This window comes from Ceratosolen solmsi, unplaced genomic scaffold (assembly GCF_000503995.2).
Source record: "Ceratosolen solmsi marchali unplaced genomic scaffold, CerSol_1.0 scaffold61, whole genome shotgun sequence".
NCBI classification, from domain to species: domain Eukaryota; kingdom Metazoa; phylum Arthropoda; class Insecta; order Hymenoptera; family Agaonidae; genus Ceratosolen; species Ceratosolen solmsi.
In genome coordinates, this window is record NW_011948435.1 from 3,373,853 (window position 1) to 3,395,919 (window position 22,067).

At 38.1% G+C, this 22,067-nt stretch overlaps 1 protein-coding gene across 1 annotated transcript in view; it reads right to left on the reverse strand.

The window, feature by feature from the left end:
• Positions 1–19,551, reverse strand: part of LOC105364964 (discoidin domain-containing receptor 2) — a 231,685-nt gene extending 212,134 nt beyond the window's left edge. The window contains exon 1 of the mRNA XM_011503010.1: positions 19,326–19,551. The gene's annotated coding sequence lies outside the window, so the exon portion shown is untranslated. The remainder of the gene's footprint in view (positions 1–19,325) is intronic.
• Positions 19,552–22,067: the final 2,516 nt, after the last annotated feature.

A 22,067-nucleotide genomic window follows, 5' to 3' on the forward strand; every position in this document is an offset into this window, starting at 1 on the left:
GCGCGTGAGAGTTAAAATAATTTGCATTACACGGCTCTCGAATAGACTAAAACGACTAAAGCTGCTAAGCCTGTAAAATATAACAATAAAAATAACAAATACGTAAATAGAAAGCTTTAATTTTTACTTCCCCCGCTGTTTTTCTTTCACATTTTTTTTTTCTTCCCTCCCTTTTAACAATCTTTAAATAAAGTTTAGAATAAAGCTCGGAGGGAGCTCGTATTCGTAAAACGATAGATTCCGAGGCGTTTAATATTTAATCGGGGAAAATGCAGAAATCTTGCCTCTAACTCTTGTGCCTTCTTATCAGCTAAACTTTATTCTCCGTTTTTCTCCGTTGTTTTGCCTCTTTTTCTTTTTCTCCTATTCTTGCCTATCTTATATTTTTCTTTTTACGTTTTTCTTTTTACGTTTTTCGTTTTTCGTTTTTCGTTTTTCGTTTTTCGTTTTTCATTTTTCGTTTTTCGTTTTTCATTTTTCCTTTTCCTATCGTATGATATACTGTTATTTATGCATTAGCTTAATCCCATAATTCTCCTATCAACATTGATTAGCTGATTTACAAGTCCTAAATTTAATTACGCTCGCATACGAGATCCCAATGATCGCTCCACTTAATGTTCTTCCTTCCATTCGTATTTCTTATTCTGGCACTCTTTTCAGTCGGAGCGCTCCCAATGGGGCAGAATGAAATAGAAATAAAGGATATAAAGAAAAGGTAAAACCGAGCGACAAGCCACCGGTTGAAGTACTTGACACACATACACGAACAGGGACACGGGCGCGCACACTGTCTGCGCGACTTGGCTATTACGGGCATCCAGGTATACACGAGCCGCTTCGCGTATTTACGATCGGTTTAACACTTGCTACAAACCCCACCTTCTTCTCCTTCTCCCGTCTCTTTCTTTGCCGCGCCATCCATTTCAATCGATTCCGCGAGTAAAACGAGTCTGGCCGTTCATGTAAAACCGCGCAGAAACGCGACAAAAGCTGCTGCACGGGAAGCGCAGGCTTCGAATAACAAATGAGTTACGCGAAATTAGATAAACGCATACCTTATGAAATATCGCCACTACAAAGCGAACATTTTTCCCAAATACAGCCGCTCATTCATCTGATTATTCATCTTAGTCGCGTATCTAATAAATCGCGTAATCCAAGCCGTATAATATACTAAATTCATCGACCAATCATCTTTAAGCCGATCCTGAATACACGTGACAAAGTCACGAAAAAGTCCTACGCGTTAAACAATACTCGGATCGGTAAGATTCGAGTCGTACTAATATGGTTTTTCTTTATCGGAAATCGGAAATACCAGCGCACGCACCAAGACCGTCGCATCCGACATTCCTCCTTAGATTATCTAATGTTGTCTTATCGCATTGCAATAATGTATAGAAAATTTATTGTCATGGCAATTTTTCACCTTTACGCACTGATAATTCTTCTCCTAAGCATAAAGTTTCGTTGAATATGAAAACCAGACCAACCCATAAACGTTTCGCACAATCTCGATCCATCGCAGGTAGCCATCAAAAGCGATATAAAAGGCAAATAGTTTTGCTCTGCAATCCTATCTCACAAGCTGTCCAGTTACGATAACCTCCGAAGCGTAAATTTCAATCATTAAGCTTCGTATTGGTGAAATAAAGCACATGGCAAGACAAAAAAAAAAGGAACAAACAAAGAAAATATATTAATACGATGTTATGATAATTTTTCTTTCATTGCTTTTATTTGTCCATTGCCGTTAACGCGTGTAATCAGCTTGAAATAATCTTTACATCGCAGCCACCGAGACTTACATTTTTGAAAGCGTACGTTAACCTTTAGGCGCGCGGCTCTTATAATCTAATAAACAATTTTACAACCTTTGCTCATATTTATTACAAGCGAGACGAGTGCTTCGTGCGCGTTTCATTAAATAAATTGTCAAAAATTCTCTTCCTAAATATCAACATGCCCCAGGGTGCGAAAATCCAACTCCATCGGAATAATATTACGCGACAATTGCATTGGCGAATACTCGGCATCCAGTATCCAATCTTCCATTCTAACGCATCCCACCCCCCCCACCCCCCACCCCCCTATCCGGCCAAACCAATGTTTCAAGTAATTTTTTTCCTCCGACTTCTCAGCCTCTCGGAAATAACATAAAACACGTACCCAACCAATCCTCATAAAGACTCTACGCGATCGAATCCATCGAATCTCGCACGTAAAGGGCGAATAGTTTGCCTAGCCAACCTCGACATATCCTCGAGTCAAAGCGCCGATCCACAAGCCCAGTACTCAACCACCCGAGGATCCACCTGACCGAGCACCCACTATATTCCCCCGTCGTCTCATCCAGACTCTCGTTACATCTACATCCACGCGCACCTCCATCCTCCATCCTATATCCGATCGCAGTCCCAGCGGGGAACGAGACGGCGACCGCCGCCGCTCGGACATAACTCATTCCCACGTGCACTCGTATATGCTAATAATGGCGACAGAGTCACACCACGGACACTTACGATCCCCTGGCGCTCGCTAGAGGGCGCGCCGATCGCACGTGGACGTTGCGGTGAAGCCGCATATTAGCCCTTGGCCGTTCTGCGCCCGCGCGCACGATTTATGCGCCACCGCCGATAGCTCAGTCGCGCGATCCCAGTCGAAGAGAAGTCGAGTTCTAGAGCGCCTGCCCGCAAACGGCAGCATCCTTTGGCCATTTTCCTCTCTCTTTCTCTCCCAGCCCACCCCCACCCCCGAATCCCTCCCGAGCTCGATCGTCTTTTTTTTTTTTTTTTTTTTTTTTTTTTTTTTTTTTTTTTTTTTTTTATAAGGGAATAATGCTAATGGGATCGTTATTCGAGTAGGTTCGATAACGATTGCCGATGGATTTTGATCCGCGCAATCAAGTCAAGTAGTACTGTTGGCCGCCGAACGAAAGGATTATTTTACGACAGGCGTCTACAAACGAACTGGTTTGAGTTATTCCGATTGCCTGTAGTGGCGATATGAATCACTCTTTGATATCTGTATTGACGTAAGGAATGCCAGGATAATTTACTATTTCGGTATTTATTTAGCATTTAAATGAATACGCGCATTGCTTTGTAAGGCTTTCGAGCTACATTAAACAGTTAATAAGGCCGTCTGTTAAAATCCGATTGCACTATGTGCATTATGCAGTCGAGTGGAACAAGTAAATAAATAAATAAATAAATGAATGAATGTTTGGGCTGCGGTTGTTCGTTCGTTGCGTGCGTGCGCGCGTGTTCGCGCGAAACATTCGACTGCTGTTATGGTATGCTGAACGGTAATTGAAATATAAAGTACAAAAGTATGCCATTTTCCAATACATTTCACCGATCGAATGATAAAGAGCTCTTGCACCTCTTTGCCCTTCCGCCCCCTCCCCCCACAGCCCACACCCCGATCGCCCCTTACCCGATATCTTCACTAAATAAACATTCTCGACTAATTAAACTCGGCGATCAATTAATTCCCGACGAAGGCAAAAGACCCGAGCGAACTAACGAACGGGGTTATCATTAATAACGCAGTTGTCCAACAACGTGGCAAGTAATTACGGACGACTGGCTTCCAGTTAGCGGCAACACGCCCGCACCCGCAGACATCCTAGCGAGTTTCGAGAGCGGGAGAACGACCACCTAGTCATCGTTTCCCCATAAATAAGAGCGAACGGACGTGGCTGAGCGGGAAAAGCGGCCAAGGAAAGACACGAGTTACACGGGGGTGGCTGACGACTCTCGAACTCCTGCCCCCTAACTCAGATCCGCTCTCTCAGTATATGGGCGAGAAGAAGTGAGGTGGTGCGCGGTTTCTGGAGCCGGTGGAATGGAACCAGAAGGTCTCGCGGTCATGCTCGACCGTTCACGGAGAGAGGAACATTGTTACGTCGCAGGGGGTTTTATCCCGGCCGCGTTATCGAAATTGTTCGCAACGAGTTTAACGTATACACCTTCGTGCGCACTGGGATATTTATGAATATACTAACTAGCTAGTATGATTCGATTCATTGGGACTTTATTGGGAATTTGGAGAAAAAGTAGCCGGAAAGTTTGTTGGCATATGCGTGGATACAACGTTGCCCCGAGCGATTTTCGAATGAATTTCTGCAATCTCGTAGTCTCGCGAGCCAGATACACTCGGAGCGATTAATCCGATTAGTATGCTATAAATGCAAAATCAATAAGCTTCGTGTGCATTAGATGCTTTCTAGATAATCGAGACGAATGTGACAAGAAAATAACGCGTACTTTGCACGAGGGCAGAAAAATATCTCGACTATCATTTCAATGCGAATCGAGTAAATCGGCAGAATCAAGTGACCTAACCGCAATACATTTTACCTACTAATTGAATGTTAATCAAGTCTTAAATTTTTATATTCATATATGTATAAGCATGATCTTTGTATAATAATACCTCACTTCGATATTACAATTACCTTAGCATTCACGCAAAACGTCATCCCATATCGGATTAAAGTCTCTCCAGAAAGTGTCTCATTAGCCATAAATCAGATAACGCACCAATAAAAGCTACACGCTGTCTTCATAATGGCTCGGATAAGAAGCAGCGCAAAATTAAGCCCCGCCTCCTCATCCTCATCCTCATCCTCATCCTCATCCTCATCCTCATCCTCATCCTCTCATCCATTTTTTTTCCCCCTCAAAGGATACCATAAAAAGAGAGCTCAATTTTTCCGTAGCACTCCTTAATGAAATCAGAGGAGATCGCGAAGGCAAGGCAAGTGGAGTCGGTACCGCGAAGCGCTAATGGCAGAGCAGACGTGAAGCAATTAGAAAGTCATTATCTGCACTCGAAGGCGTCAGATTCGCGTGCCATCGAGGCTTTCAACTCGAGTGGACTCGGGAGACGCGAATGGATGTCCTGCAATCAGGCGTCAGCAGAGCTGATACGTGTCTCGCTTTTTTCTTACTTATGGCGAACTGGAGATGCGAACTGCAAGGGGCAGCTGGTGGTTTGCAGTTTTCGCCGCGGAATACAATATCGTGATTTGCAGTCGGAGCGAAGAGGTTTTCATCGGTGAGACTCCATTACAATTGGATGAGATGTTGCTCTTTGCAACGAGGAGGGCATTATTCTTCATTAATGGATACGATCGTAAAGGGACATTGGGACTGCATTATTATCGTATTACTACTTGAGTAGGCAAAATAAGACGAGACAAGTTAGTTTTCATTCGGTTTTCAAATATTAATACTCGACGTTGCACTCGATGAAAATCTCAATTTAATAAAGAAACAAAAAAAACACTTACTTTTATTTTGTCAAAAAATCTCTCAATGTTTGAAAAATTGAAGAATCTTCACTCTACTTTTCGCGTGTGTATATACATATACGTTCGTGCCATCTCGGCTTAAGTAATAGGGATCTTTTAGAAATACAAAATCTCTTTCAATTGCACGGACAAGTATATTCATATAAAAATGATTGCTTTCTACCGAGTGAATAAGATTTCTTTTTTATTTTTGTTGGTCAGCGATAAAGTAAGAGAGAAAAATAAGAGAATAGCCCGACGAAGGAGAAGAGAATGAGAAAACGTGAAGCAAATACACGGAAATAGAAAAAGAAAAAACATACGTTACGAATAAGAAATATGTTATAAAAACAAAATAACAGCCCTAGCGGTTCTCCTTTATTTTTCAGGTTAACAATTGACAAGTTGAAAAATCTTCGAAACCACCATCCCAGCCTTTATGTTTATAAATATGGACACCTGGATAAGTGTTCCAGTCCCTCCATTTTGATTAGGATTTTCAGAAGCTTGTGGAGAGTGATAAAATAAAAGGGAACGCGCATTAACAATGATGATTTGCAACGACACATTATACGCGGATGTAAAAGCAATGAGGGCAGGCAAAGTAGAATTGGTAAATAACAAGGAAAAGCATAAATGAGCGATCGCGTGGACAAGGGAATCATCTTGCGCTTTTCGTCAATGCACTTTTTCTCACATATGCAGCAATACAAAGGGCAACAGCCGACATTCAACGTCTGCGCTTTAGCAGCGCCTTGACAGAAAGTAAATGTAGGGTGACGTAGGGTGTGGGATGGGGCGTGAACGGGGGGGGGGGTCGTTGCGCGTGGGTGGGATGGGGTTGGGGGGGATGGGGGGGGTTAAGGTTGTTGGCTTCTGCGGTTGATTGAGGGGGACGATGAGGAACGCGGGTTCGGGTGGTTGGGTGGTTGGGTGGTTGGGTAGTTGGGTGGTTGGGCGGTGGAGGGCAAAGCAGTTAAGTGGGCGAGTGTCGCTGGGTTAGGCGGTAAACTACGTCGAGTGTTCTACATTTTATTGTGCGACTACATTCGCGCTTTATCTGAGTTATTTACTTGCGATTGAGCTCTTATCTGTCATTTGCTTTAAAGAGATAATGTAATGTAACGAGTAACTACCTATAATTTTCTCGTTTGACGTTTTCGTATTGGATAATCTAGCACTTTTGTTCTACCTTGCCAATTCCATTTTCAACTATATTAATAAGGAATATATTTACTCGTATATGTGTACGTACTCTGATTGTATAGATTTTCATGTCTTTTTTTTTTTTTTTTTTTTTTTTTTTTTTTTTTTTTTAAAGATTCTCGATCGGTGATGCGAAAGTGTCGCGCATAAGAAGGTATTTTTATATACTTGGAGACGCGCACGAAAAATACAAGATTAGATTATTATCTATTTTTATAAAGCATTTATCTTATACACGTACGTTCTCGATTTAAAGAATGTACTTATGTCTGATCGTGACAAATCGTATCGGTCTTGTTGGTAAATAAAACTATCATTGGATATATGCTCGTTAAAATACAAAACTTTGATAAATGATAAACTTTCGTTACATCGATGAAATTCCATTGCGACAGCCGAATATTACGGTGCGGGGCCAAAGTACCGTGAAAAACAGAGCGAAAGACATTTGTCAAACTGGAAACATGGCGCTGGAATGGTAGTATTCCTTCCTCCCACCTTTACGCTTGTTCCCAATCACCTTAACCCAGCCAGCAATCCGTTGTATCAAAGTCCTTCTTGTCTTCGAAACACGCTAGGACTATTAAGGGAGCCTCCGTTATTAAATAATATCCAATTTCAATGGGTTCGCTATCTGCCTTTCTCTGTCCATCACGCGCGACTGTTATCGTATCGTCAAAGAAAGAGAGGGAAGGAGAAAGAAAGCGATCCGAGCACAGCCGCAAAATCGACTTCGTAAATCACTGTGCACTTTGGCGTTGCGCGGCTTCGTCGGCGGCGTCGGTCTGTAGTGCGTCATTTCCGTCGGTTAGAAGTATAACGGGCAATTAACGCCAATCCTGTAATACTTCATGGTGCGAGTTAAAGTTGGCAACCAACCCTCTCTCTCTCTCTCTCTCTCTCTCTCTTACGGTCCTTCTCTGTCCGTGCAAGAGGGCGTATTTATGCTCGCTTATTGAAAAACTTGGAAAAGGAAGAAGATAAGAGGGAGGCACGTTGAAACTTCTGTTAATGCGGATATGAATTGTCGTGATGAATGTTGGGAGTTTTTCCGTTTGAAGGAGATTGAAATTAACTATCTGAGATTCCTGAACGAACGATCTTTATTTTAGTTTATTACAAGCGCGAGCAATGGCCTGTTTATCTACGTGCCAATTATCGATTATAGTAATCATATCAATAACTACATGATAATTCGCTTCTTCTCGTTCAAAATTAATACAGAATTTGCAAAGGCCTTTGCATTGTTGTAGCGATAGTCTCGAAGGTTTCTCCATGTTATTATTCAGATAATTATCTGTAATTGCATACATATTAAGTAAGACTGTCTAAAGCCTTAGGTATTTGTGCTTATTACATGCTGATAATCGAAAGTTCATCGCTTCACGCAAAAAAAGCTTTAAAGCTTTAATGAAAAATAGCGTTTAAGATGCGTTTTGACGTATAATAAAATTACAGAGATCGACATAATCGTTTGATTATATGTATTATTCAGATAATATAATGACAATTAAACTAACGATAATAATGAGAAGTGCAAATTATGTAGAATAATTTGAACAATAAATTACAAATTTTATTAATCAATGCTTATAGAGTAAAGTGGTAAATCAAAGAATAATTTACGCGAAATATTTTTGTTTATTTACGCAAGATTATGCTCAATTTAACAACGCGTTAGTTAAAAAATTATTTACGGGGTAACACATGTGCATGTAAGGTAATTGCAAACTAATTTTCAACGCAAAATAGTTCGATGAAACGAAGAAAAAATGGAAAAGTAGTAAAGTGAAGAAAAGGCCAATGGAAGATATAAGAAGAAAAATTAAAATGAAAATAATGCGATTTCTTATAAAAACCAACATCGAAGGGTTAATTTTTGTCTTTCATTTTGGTCTCCAATGAATTCGTTATTCATATTCGAATAATAATAATAAACGCCAATACACACACACACACACACACACACACACACACACACACACACACACACACACACACATATATATATATATATATATACTCTTCTTAGTAATCTCGAATAATCATATAATTATAAATGTAAAAGTAACTTAATTTACTCGAGCTTAGCAATTATATTTATATCAGCTTTAATATTCAATATATTTAAAACATTCATGTTAATAATAATTATCATAAAATGCATCGTTTTATGAAAATTTTATTTTTCAACAAATAAAGTGCTAATATCATGCTATAAACTTATACAATTATTTACAATGAAAAACAATTAAAAAGCTTAATAAATTCATTATATTAAGCTGCCGTACGTACGTACATAGATGGTTAATTAATTCCAAATACATTAAGTACAGGTAAATTAAAAAAAAATATTTAATTTGCTAACAAATAACTGACCACATTGACGTAAACTTTGCAGATGCAATTTATTATGCAAAAAATCGTTATTCCCAAGCCATGTTTGTAGATAATTTCCAAATTAAATTCCCATGGAGCACCGGCACCTACGGCGCAACTCCTCGAAAAAATATACATTCGTAATTGACTTTCCGTTCGATGAATTTAATTATCCGTTGTCGGTGCCGCGCGAAAATTCTGCATTGAAGGGCAGTATAGTTGCTATATTGTTAATTGAAGTCACTTTTACAATTACACTTTCGCGCGTACAGTGCGTTCGCCAAACCGAGCCTTCGATTTATTTCTGTGTATAACAAACATACGCCACCGTCCAACTTTGCGATCGAGCGATTCACGAATATGAAATACTGCTTCCTACCCGCCCCTTTTTTTTTATATTTCAAGCATTTCTTTTGCTTTCTCTCTCTCTCTCTCTCTCTCTCTCTCTCTCTCTTCCGCTCGTTGGCATGCACGTCGGTGTTCACTGTATGTGGACTTTATTGCAACCGCTAGTGTTAATTATGCAAATTAATAATTAGCATTTCGATTATTTCAGCAACGCGCTAGAGGCTACTTCTATTTCTAATTTTTTTTTTTTTTTTTTTTTTTTTTTTTTTTTTTTTTTTTTTCTCTCTCTCTGTCTCTCTCTGCCTTTCTTATCGCTTATTAATCGCTGTACCGGTGATAAAGTGAGACGAGGAATAAGCAAAAACAGAGAGAAGAGATTCTGGGAGGAGATAAGACTCGTCAAGTAGAGGGTTTAATATTCAAAACTCAAGGCCCTAACGTTAATACTCCTGTCCTCTTTCTCTCTCTCTCTCTCTCTCTCTATGTCGTTTTCTTCCGCTCGTTGGCATGCACGTCGGTGTTCACTGTATGTGGACTTTATTGCAACCGCTAGTGTTAATTATGCAAATTAATAATTAGCATTTCGATTATTTCAGCAACGCGCTAGAGGCTACTTCTATTTCTAATTTTTTTTTTTTTTTTTTTTTTTTTTTTTTTTTTTTTTTTTTTGTAATATAAAGTCATCGGTGGCTACGGTAGCGTTCTGTCACCGATCCATTTTCCGTTTACTTTTTTTTTTTTTTTTTTTTTTTTTTTTTTTTTTTTTTTTTTCGTCAACTACGCGTATTATGGGCGTGTCGTCGTCGTGTGTATGTGCATTACACGCCGCCTTCTCGTACAAATAAAGAAAAAAAAAATAATAATAAATAAATAACATAAGAAATAAGTACAAAGGAAAATGAGGAGAACAATTATCTTTGAGAATAATTTAAGAGGGAACAAATATTTAATAAAGTACCATGATTAATTGGAATTTTTAATCAAACGCGTAAAAAGCCTTTACGGTGACGAACCTGAAATATGCGTCAGGTCTTACATATTTACTTGTATCCGGTATTATGGGCTGTTATTGTTCGATTAAAGCAAGCACATGATTTTTCAATGAATAAATTAATTTTTTTTTATTTATTTGCTTAATCGTATGGCCCAAATAAATGATTATTTCAAGTTTTTGTTACTTTTAATTTTCTATGTCTTAATATAAGGATACACACGATAAGGATATTTCAAGGTAGTTGGAATAGTTTATAATGTAAATATGAAAGTCATTGGTCTATTGAAATTTCATTTATAAATAGAACAACAAGCCGCTCTGTTATTCGCGTTTCTTTTGATATAATAATTTTTCATTTTCTTTTGCTTTTTAACGGCCACATCCTGCTTTTCATGAGTTGAACTTAAGTTGTGTAAATTTCGCAAAATTTATAGCGCTAGCTCGATCATTATACTATTGGATTATAATCGAAACATTCATCCTAGCAATTTACTTTAATGTCTTAAATTTCTACAATGTCGACGACCATATGCATGTATATTTATTTATGGCATGAGATATCGTGGACAGAGGCAATCATTGTTGGAGTGAGGAGTCGGGAATCGATGGAGAGGGGATAACGAAGCCGGCAATCTTTGTGTGGCTGTCGTCGCGCGAATTAACGATTAGCCTTCGATTCGTTTTCAATGATAAAGTTTTTTTTCTCCCCCCCCCCCCCCATTATTTCGCCCGTAAGACAAAATCTTCGTATGGCAAAATCATACGCTATATCGCTTATAATTGAGTCGTTATTAACGACGTATCTTAAAGACTTTGATAATTAAATTTTGTTTTCGAAATTTCGAGGTGGTCGATATTGCCCCTTGTAGGAGGGAAAAATCGATACTCTCATCGAGTTTCATTTTATCTCGTAATAGGTAATATGAAAGTCAAATTATGATAGTCCCATAGCTGTGAGATACTTACATGGCTTATTGATTGACGATAAATAACAATTTAATGTAATCTTTAAATACAATATTTCAATTATAAAAGCACTACTAAAAATACTTTTTCGTATATCCTTATTCGTGGATAAATTAATCACATAATTAATATTCCGGCAGAAATTAAAACTTTGGTATAAAGTATCGTTTTATAATCTTTGAATGCGACTTTATAAAAGCATATTAAAGATAATACTTGAGCAAATTCAAATCTCCTTAAAGGTTCTTCCCCCTTTATTATAATATAGTTTAGTTCACACGAACAAATAAATTGGTTCATATTTCAGTTGTCATTTTATTTCCATATTAATGAAATTGAAATTCAATATTATTCATATGAATATTTAGGTATCGAGCGATGGACAAAGCCACAAAATAATCAATATTATAAATGGCTGCGCCATACCAGCAGTCATCGATCATAATTGAAAACGTTTAATTCGTCGACCTTTCATCATTCCATCGGACATCATCGTTTACGTAAAAACATAGCTACATCCTAGTCTTATTAATTTGCAATAATGTGCGAATAGAGAGTACCTCGTTCGCTCATATTGGCTACGTGTATTTATAATTCATATCGCGAACTCTCGCTCGTTTTTTTCTTCTTTTTTCTTTCTCTCTATCGGCAGCGCTTTAAATGCCCGACATTACGAAGTCGGCATTGGACTAACGAGCCCCCACCGATTATTATACTCCCATAAACATGGAGTTTAATGTTTCGTCATTATCGCGCTTCGCCGTTCAGAGTCGATGACGTCTTTATATTGTACGCGTACGAGGTTCGTGCTTAATTTATGAATGATTATGATGGAAACAACATTTCTCCGTTGTGCGTCGCGGAGGTGAAAGTGGGGCGAATACGAATAGAGCGAGAGATGAGACGGAAATGAGCAAGAGAAACGAACGCGAACGCGTGAGATAATATTGTGATAGTGAGGGTGGGGCGGAGGTAGAGGAATGGAGGGTCAGACATATATATATATATATATATATATATATATATATTATATTGAGGTGCGAGAAGATGGGAAGAGAAGGCGAATGAGACAGTGGGATGAGTGTGGGGGTGGCGACATAACGACGGAGCGGGAACGGAGGGAGGAAGCGAGAATGAGGGAGAGGGAGAGAGAAATTGTCAGAAAGTATGATTGAATGAGTATGAGAGGCACACTGACATCGTTATCGGCTCTTCGAAGAATATGGATTTTATAATGAGCACTGACTAAGATGCTCTTTTATATTCACTTATCGATTTATTAATCGTGATGAGTGATTTCTGTAATATCCAAGGTAAAAAATTACGAAGGTAAATATCCGATAAATGACTAGTATAACTTTTTTTTTGCACTTATACGATTTTGTATATGTATATTATATCTAAAATTCCATCTTCGTTTACATTATTATATAAAAAAATACTAAATTGTGTAATATGAAATAAGAATTTTATTAATTACAACATTGTACGAGCAAAAAATTTATCTTTATGAATAACTTGATCTGTTGACGCACATCTAAGATAATGTTATCTTGAATTTAATTTTATTTAACAAATATTAATAATTAAATTATATAATGATTCATATTATTCATTAAGTAATTTTTATCGTCTATATTATTCTCTCACCAGCATTTATTGCTATATTAGTGCTAACATAATATCGTTTTATTCTTACTTCTTACTCATCCTCGAAATAGCAACGTAATTACATCTTCGTTTTTAATATTCCACGATTCCACTTTCATTTTTTTTTTTTTTTTTTTTTTTTTTTTTTTTTTTTAATAACGATACTTTCATTTTTCGTGTCGAAAATTGAAAAATACTGTATTCAGGCATAATATTTCGTTTATTGATCGTCATACAATAACCGTTATAAACGAGCTGCTTATTAAAGTTACAATACGCATAATATATTTTCGTATCTTTAAAGTAATTGTAAAATATGACTTTATTACTTTCGAAAGAAATATATATTATTTTGTTTTCGTTTTTGCTTTTGTTTTCCTTAAAACCAACAAACAATATACCAAAAGAAAAACAACTTTCATTTCGATCGTAATACGCCAAATAGACTGGTATTATTAAATTCGCTCGTACGGCTTATTTACAAAAGTGAAAATGTTAAAAATGACAATGATTGCATGTCCAATTGGATTGCACAAGTATAATAAAAATTGTACATAATTTAACAAAATAGATTTGATTGTTAGCAATTAGGAATTAAGCAATAAAAGTACTCTACTATAATAAGAAAATAAGTAATAACTGTTTTTTCTTTTTACATTCACATTCATTGAAATGGCTCCAACGACTGCATTAATGAGATATGAATGAAGATGTAAAGGACGCGCAAATTAGATTTCTTGTAATTATTATTGTATCGCTATTGATGTAAGGTCAACGAAGCGTTCGTTCAATATACAAACTATTCCTTTACGAAAGTAGTAAATTTCCTATACATATATATATATATATATATAAATAATTTGTGAAAATCAATTTTATAGCCATTAAAATGAGAAAGATCGTATTGGTATCATATCAATCATACGGATCCCAGTAAAAATTTGATAAATTTCGCGAGTTTTTCACATTGACTTTTACAAAACCTCATATCGCATTTAGTTTCCACTATTGCTCCAACACTCACCGGATTGAAAAAAATAACCTTACACTAATGCACTGACGTTGCGAGGGTGACGGGTACAGCGGCGACCATTTGCTATCGCACTTAATTGATATTCTCTTTACGTGCATGTACATGTTGTCCGCGATTCAAGTCAACGTCAAGGATTTACGAGTGTATGGGCAATTACATACATCTGTCTGCCTGTCTGTCTGTCTCGCTCTCACTCACTCACTCACTCACTCACTCACTCACTCGCTCTGTCTCTCTCTCTCTCTCTCTCTCTGTCTCTCTCCTTCACTTAGTAGTCTCGATGATTTTATACAAGTGTGAAAACGCGTTCGCGTGCAAAAGTATTAAAAAATTTGTGTACTCTGAATTAATGGAGAAGAAACATCTGCATGTATAAATGAAAGGATAATCTTGTAAATAACAGAAAAATACATATGGATGGTACTGAATAGAATAAATACAGTGTATACTATCTTCGGCACTAAGGTTAGTAAGAATGAGAAAATATAAGATTGTAATGTCTGTATAGTGCGCCCCCCCCCCACACACACACACACGGGGTTAAAAACCCTTTATAACAATTCGTCTACAAATCAGTGCTTTAATAATGCTGGTGCAATTTTTGGATAAAGTCACCTTTTCACATCTACTGAATGGCCACGTGATCAGTGGTAAGAGGTAGTGACGCGTTAATATTACGCATCTTACGTTAGCAGCATTTGGGGTGGCGTAGGCCGGGAAATTAGCGGCTCCTTGAGACGGAACCAAGTGAAGCTGCTCCTGGGCTCCCCTAATCTTATCGAACAGCGAGAACAAGACGATTTCGCCGAGGCGAGCAAACTACACGAGCGTTTTCGGACGATTTGAGCTCGCACCGACAAATTTCGTCTCTCGACCTTCCAATTTTCTTGCCCCGAGTTCCCTTGGAATGCAAAGAGAGAGAGAAAGAGAGAGAGAGAGAGCGAGAGAGAGAGATAGAGAGAGAGATAGAGAGAGATAAGACACCAGCTTCGAATTTCGGGGACTTTCCGTGTTCTCGGAATCATCGAATGGCTGTGCGAAGCTAAAGACCCCCGAAAAATTGTCGCCTAAGTATATACATTTAACTTTGACCGAGTTATCATTATGTCGATTTGTCCTAGCATTTTCATTTTCACCGGTAATTGAGATTATTAAAAGTTATTAAGCATAAGAGAGACAGGCAATTAAATAAGCTGCACTTTTTTCTGCCTAAAACATAACAGGATAAACTCCTAATCTCATAATCTCTTATTTAACTTGACTTTTACAAAACAGCTGCACAACTACTGGCTATTTTTTATTTCTACTCTGCTCTGCTCTCTCTCTCTCTCTCTCTCTCTCTCTCTCTCTCTCCTGCTCCGGATTCTTCAAAAGTCAATCGAGATTATCGGGACTCTAATCCCGTCGGCGCGGCAGCTTCTCTGATCCGGCGAAGCCTTCGACTTTGAGAGTTTAAAGCAACTAACCCGCCGTCGTTTGTCTGTCTGCCTGTGTATGCGTGTGGTGGGGGGTGGGGTGGGGGGTTGCGTGGATGTGTGGATTTATCATGAAGTAACTGTAGAAAATTTCTTTTCGTTTCGAATTGGCCATCGGAAGATTATTCGTCGGAGGCTGGATAAAGCGATCGCGCAACCAAAATTTAATCGTCTTTCCATTGTGGTCCCTTGCTCGTTACTCGGCCTCCTGTTACCTTCTCGCTCTATTATCAAACCCTAAACTCGATTGACCGAATACATCTATTGATTACTGCCCCGTCCATCCGAGCGTTAATTTCAACATACGTTGTCATGGTTGAGAATTTCTTACGTGCATTCTCCTTACATTCGCGGCGAACTTCTTCCAGCGGTTCTAAAAATCAATTTAGCATATTATGGAATTACTTAATATTTTCTGATGAAGCAGTCTCGGATCTACCTTACATCATGCTCGAATTTACGATCAGCAATAACGCCTTCGTAAATTCGTCCAACTATGCTTTCGTTGAAAAAAAGGCCGGTGTCTCGGATCAAAGAGTCAAGATCTCAAAACCGAGGCTTATAGCGCCGTTATAATGCAAATTAGGGCTGGAAAAATTGCAGCAGTGCAATTCGACTCGGCGTATGAGGCGAAGCCAGCGTATGTCGACCTCATCCACAACAAAACAAAAATAATAAAATTAACAAATGAAAGAAAAGGAAAAACAAAACAAAGAAAATCAAAAAAAAATCAAAAAAAAATCAAAACAAAATCAAAACAAAAAAAGAAATCAAAAAAAAAAAAAAAATCAAAAAGGAAAACAAAAAGAAAAATTCAAAAAAAAATACAATAATAATCGTGGTGCTTAATATGGGGTCCGTAAGAATGACACGGGCTCGAAAAACTCTATTATATGACGTGCTCGAGGCCGGGACTTAGAGGATTAATCTTCATCCACCCCAAGTGCCATCAGTATCGCCGCCGCCGTCGCCGCTAGTGTCGTTGTCGTTGTCGTTGTCGTCGTCGTCGTCGTCGTCGTCGTCGTCGTCGTCGTCGTTGTCGTTGTCGTCGTCACTGTTGGAAATAAAGGAAAAGGGAAGAGAACCGAGCAGATTTTCACCTGGGCCCCGCGTACTTCCATATAATACAGCGGTACTTTCGTTGGCTCCCCCCTTCGCCACGGTTATCGTCGCTCCCTTGGATCGATTGAATGAGCCGAGAGAGAGAGAGAGAGAGAGAGAGAGAGAGAGAGAGAGAGAGAGAGAGAGAGTGTGTGTGTGTGAGTGAGAGAGGGAGGGTGTAGATGGGGTAGGGGGTAGGGGTTTGGGAAGGGAGACAAAGTGAGCAGAGTCGAAATAGACCGGAGCAGAGCTTTATAAGAACGTATAAAACCAGGGGAAGCCGAGCGGAAACGCCAACCAGGTCTTTATGTTGCTGCTCCAATGTATCTCCGCATGCCCAGTGTACGTATTTATTCTCTCGAGGCCGATCGACGCGACTTGGGTGACACTATTTTGGCCCGATTTCTTCCGACGCTATGATTTATAATACACGCGCGTTGGATGAACGTATAGAGGTATGGACGTATGGACGTATGGACGTATGGACGTATGGACGGATGGGCGGATGGGCGGATGGGCGGATGGGAGGATGAACGGACATAGGGACGAATGAGCCGACGGACAGTGCTGCTGCTGTCGCTGCTAAGATTCGATATATCGTCCGCTAAATACGCCTATTTATACTATTTTTTATTCATCCTTCAATTTTGTTGTTCAGACGGCACGCAATTTATCGAATGATCGATATGTTTCTTGGGACGGGCCTTTGTGCGAGCGTTAAAGCGGCTTTTACGGCCAATTTGAAAATCTAGTTGACGTACGAGAATGAAAAGCGGCGGGAAGCTGTTTTGTGAGTGAAGCGGATACGTCGACTTTTAAACGGTAAAAACATAATATCGAGCTTGTTTGGTCCAAACTTGTGAATGAATTATGTAGGCTTTTCATTTATACCTAATGATCGAATTTGTTGGGTTTCCCATTTTTATTATTGCATACCACGTAGCATATATTTTTATTTATATATTCTCATCGTGGAAATTGGATTTGACGCAGCTAGTCGTCTTGTAAGAAATTTAGTGCTGCACATGAGAAATCGAGGAAAACTGTCTACAATGTGTTTTGGTAATAGCATAATAAGCTTACTTCCAATATAATTTTTATATCCTGGGCTTTACGAAAATATTCATCTTAAAATTGAAATAAATTTTTAAAGCATAAATTTGCCCTTAAGCAGCAAAGAAAATCAATCGACTGTCGTTATGTTGAAAAAAAAATTTCATTTTAGATCTTATCTGTAAATTTTGAAAAACATAAAATTCCCAACCATGAAGTATCAAGTTTATATTCTCTTAATTACAGGCAATAAAATCAAATTGAAAAAAAAAAAAAAAAAACTCGAAACATTATGTATGCTTGATTTTATCTGGATATATTTCTTTTGACGGCAAATAATTTACAAAATTATCCATTATTGGGAAAATAATTGTAAAAATAAGAATTTTTATAATTTTCATCGATTCATTCGTTCGGTTGAATTAGAATTTCGTTTCACTCGTGGCCGAAAGCATATTTAATGCTGTATAATCCTTAAAGCAGTTAGTTACCTTCCAGTCGTCTTATATGAAAGCAAAAACCATTGAGAACCTCGGGCTTCATTTACCATAAAATTAATAATTAAATATAATTAGGGAGAATATTCAATTTGACGTTAATTAAAAATGGTTTCTTACGTGCACGTTGAGCGTTAGTAGCTTTAGAAATATTCGTTCGATCATTATTACCGTCATTTTCAACGATAAAAATGAATAAATACATTTCTCTTTCTATTGTCAATAAACGGTATATTCTTTCATTCATTCAATCAGCCACGATAAACGTAATTTCACACAATACATTGGATATACAGAATACATTTTTTTCTATATGCTTTGTGTGAGATGCGTAAATACGAGTTTGAATTTAAATAAAATTATGGACATCCAGGTGAACTTATACAATCGTTATATTTAAGCATTTGATTGATTATCTTAAAATCAGAACAATGTTTTTAATGGCATCGTTGGCCCAGTTTCATTGAATTTCATTAACAATTTAATTTTCTTTCGATCTTTGATGTAGCGAGTTTCCGAATAACAAGTAGAAAAATAAGATTCTGAATTGAACGAAAGATAATCTCCATTGGTAATTAAGGTCGGTTAGCGTATCATTATATTTAAAAATTTCTAGGATCATTTAATTATATACATGACTAACATTTATATATATATTTTTTTTATTTTTGATTTTTTTATGTGTGCATACACATTGGTTTTAGGAATAATTTGTTTTTAAAAATTTTCAACTGCGCGCTAATAAGAACACGTGTCAATTATAGATTATTCTCCCGAATTTCCCGAAAGCACACATGTTTTAAAACATTTATTAAGAAGAGCTAGCATTCGACAGGTGTACTTCAAGTATTTTAGCGCTTGGGATTCGTGATGTCGGTCTCAAGGCCCATAAATAAACAAATCACATCGTTTTTCGGCTTGACCAACATCATCACCAACCAGCACCTTAATTACCACCACCACCACCACCACCACCACCACCACCCCCACCCCCAAAGGCAATAGGTTGTTTCGAGTTTCAAATAAACAAATAATTGAATTACAACAAAAGTGTGTGCATTTATAATTTCTCAAAGGAAATTATCCTGCAGCGAAGGATGTGACAAATGAATTATTATTTTCTTCGCCTATGCTAAAGTTTGCCATTTTCTTTTTTTTTTCACGACACTCTTCCAAACAATTAATCACCACCACAAGCACTTCCGATTCGCGGGGCTTACAACGTACGATGATTACCATCGACTGACTGACATTGGCCATAGGTGCCCGGCGCCGGGTGAAAATCACTTTAAAGTGCTTAGAGATTAAGAGCTTGTCTCACCTTTAGGTGCCTGGGTACCCCTGCCAGCCGAGGACCAAAGGAATCAGCGACAAAGCAACACCGGGGCAGCCGAGCAGGACTGGATAAGGTGGTCTCATGGAGGGATGAAGGTCCCTCCAACAATTTGCCGGTAACAAGTCGGTCTGGTCGCAACGCGATTTCTATTCCCTCAGGGACCACACACTATTCCCGGCGATGCGAGCAACGTCATCGTCACCGCACAGACAATTATTATCTTACTTTTACGTACCGACTCGCGTTGGGGCCGAAGGGAGCGGGAGGGGTTGTGCACACGAGGAAGGAAAGGAGCACGCGCGACTCGAGGCCGAGACGAAGGACATACGAGCGACGTTCGACGGTGGCGCGGCACTAACTGAACTCTAATTCTGATACTCTGACAGCCGCGCCGTCGTGTGCCCCGGAGCAGCGGCAGCGGCGGCAGCGGCAGCGGCGGCAGCGGCGGTGGCGGCGGTGGCGGCGGTGGCGGCGGCGGCACAACAGGAGCTTGCTCCCACCCTTTGGTAGATCGGCGCGCGCCTAGAGTCGTTGATACGGCCGCCATCTACCGGTGCCGGGTGCCTTGTTCTCGGATGATTTTCTTGCTCCGATCGGTTCGCCACAAACGGTGTGCCTTTTCGCGCTCTTACGTCGCGCTTTTACGTACGAGGCGGAGTAGTGGACGGCTTGCCTGGTGGTAGGTGCCGCCGAGGGGGTGACTCGAACGGGAGGGAGAGACTCGGGTCCGCAATGCTTGGACGATGTTTTGTAAATCAATCTAATGGACCGTCCATTAGGCAGGTGTGCAATTTCGTTTGTTAAAGATCGTTAGGGCGATTGATTTGATCGATCGGGCTGATTTTGCCGCAAATTCTTATGGATTTACTTTTACAAAAGCCAATTGTATTGTTGTGCCAATTGTAATGTCGTTATAAAATAAAGTACGAATCGCAGAGCCGCTATCACTTGGCAGAAAATAAAAATTAATTTACTTTTCAATTCTATTTTAATTGCATGTTTTTTTTAAACTATGTCGATGCAGCTGTTGATGAGATATCGAACATTTAACAAAGTTTATTTATATCGTATTGTGGTGAAATTGAGAGAGCAGCGCTTTTTGCAGCAATCGAAATGCTTGAAATTGCTCATATCGAATGACAATATTATTATAAAAAAAAAAAAATTCGTTATGAATTCGTTATTTTTCGGCGGTTGTTACGCGTGTAGTTGCTTTGTCTTGCTTGATTAGACTGACACTCAACAAGCTTTGTTATTTTTTGAAAATTCAAAGTCTCATTAATTATATTGGCTTGGAATGTATGGCGGACAAATCGTTAAAGTGAATTAATTAATATTAATTAAGATAATTTTTCGTTATTATGTACATGTTATATGCTCGTACTCTTGATTCTGCATTGGCTTTACGAATAATTGTGCATAACATTATATCGAGACAATTCTTTGCATTTATTTAACGTTTTTTATCCTTGTTTCACTCGTTATGTTTAACTAAATTAATTGTATTAAGATTTTATTTATGTCTAAAGAGCCGTGTGCGAAGTAATAAAAATTATAAAAGTTATATTATATTTCAAATTTCCAAATCTCATAAAACGGAGATATAAAATTGTAATGACACTATGTGTACTACAAAAATTACACCTTAAAAAACATAAAATGTGACGAAAAGAAAGAAAGAAAGAAAGAAAGAAAGAAAGAAAGAAAGAAAAAATACAAACAAAAAAAAAAAAAAAAAAACAAAAAAAAAAAAAAAAATAAAAACAAAAAAAAAAGAAAAAAAAGATGATTGCTATAAAAATCTCATAATATACTTGTGGTGTTCTCTGGTATTTCATGGTTGGTTTTGCACGAAATAATTCAATATTCATTATTCTATCGATAAAATTGTTAAAGTACTTATAAAAATTACGTAGTTGTTGCATACTACTTATGGGAGGGAAATTTTTTCATTAGCTGTCGAATACCACAGATATCTAATATATAAATTCTTTTCTTTTCTTTTCTCTCACTAATGATTATGAAGAAATGTAATGAATAATGATTTACATGGTTAAGTTGAAAATCATTTTGAGGGAGTTATAATAATCATTTGTGTAATATCTCCATTCACATTAATTATAAAATTCATGGTAAATTAGTAATGGGATTTGCAAATCGTATAATAATACTATTTACTATTTTCGAGGTAAATTAAAACATTGCGATTGTAACAATGTGCATTGATTTTGCAATTGTCGATAAGCAGCAGTCCGAGTGTAATCAGAATTTAGGTAAAAAATTATTTAATAATAAGCTGACGTTACGGTAAACATACGCATTGCGTACAAATTAATTTGAATTTTCAACATATAAACAGCGTGTGGAAATCATAGCGCTTACATTTATTTGTTAAAATGTTCCGTTAAATGAAGTACAACGCACACTTCATACGCCATAATTGACGATCGAGTTTATGCTCTCAAAAGCAATCGGAATCCTTATATTTTCATGTATTTTATATTTATCGTATTATCGAATCGAGTTTGAAAAAAATTATGAAGAGGAGTTACGTAGGAGTATAACGAGAGTGAGAGATCCGTGTCCGATTAAATATCAGTGTCTTTCTATCGCAGTCAAACGAAAGACATCGATGATAGGTGAATTCGCGGCAAATGAAAATCAGATGAGACAAGGAGCATAGCCGTTTTGTAGTCTTCCGCAGGGCGTAGTAACACGGATTACAAC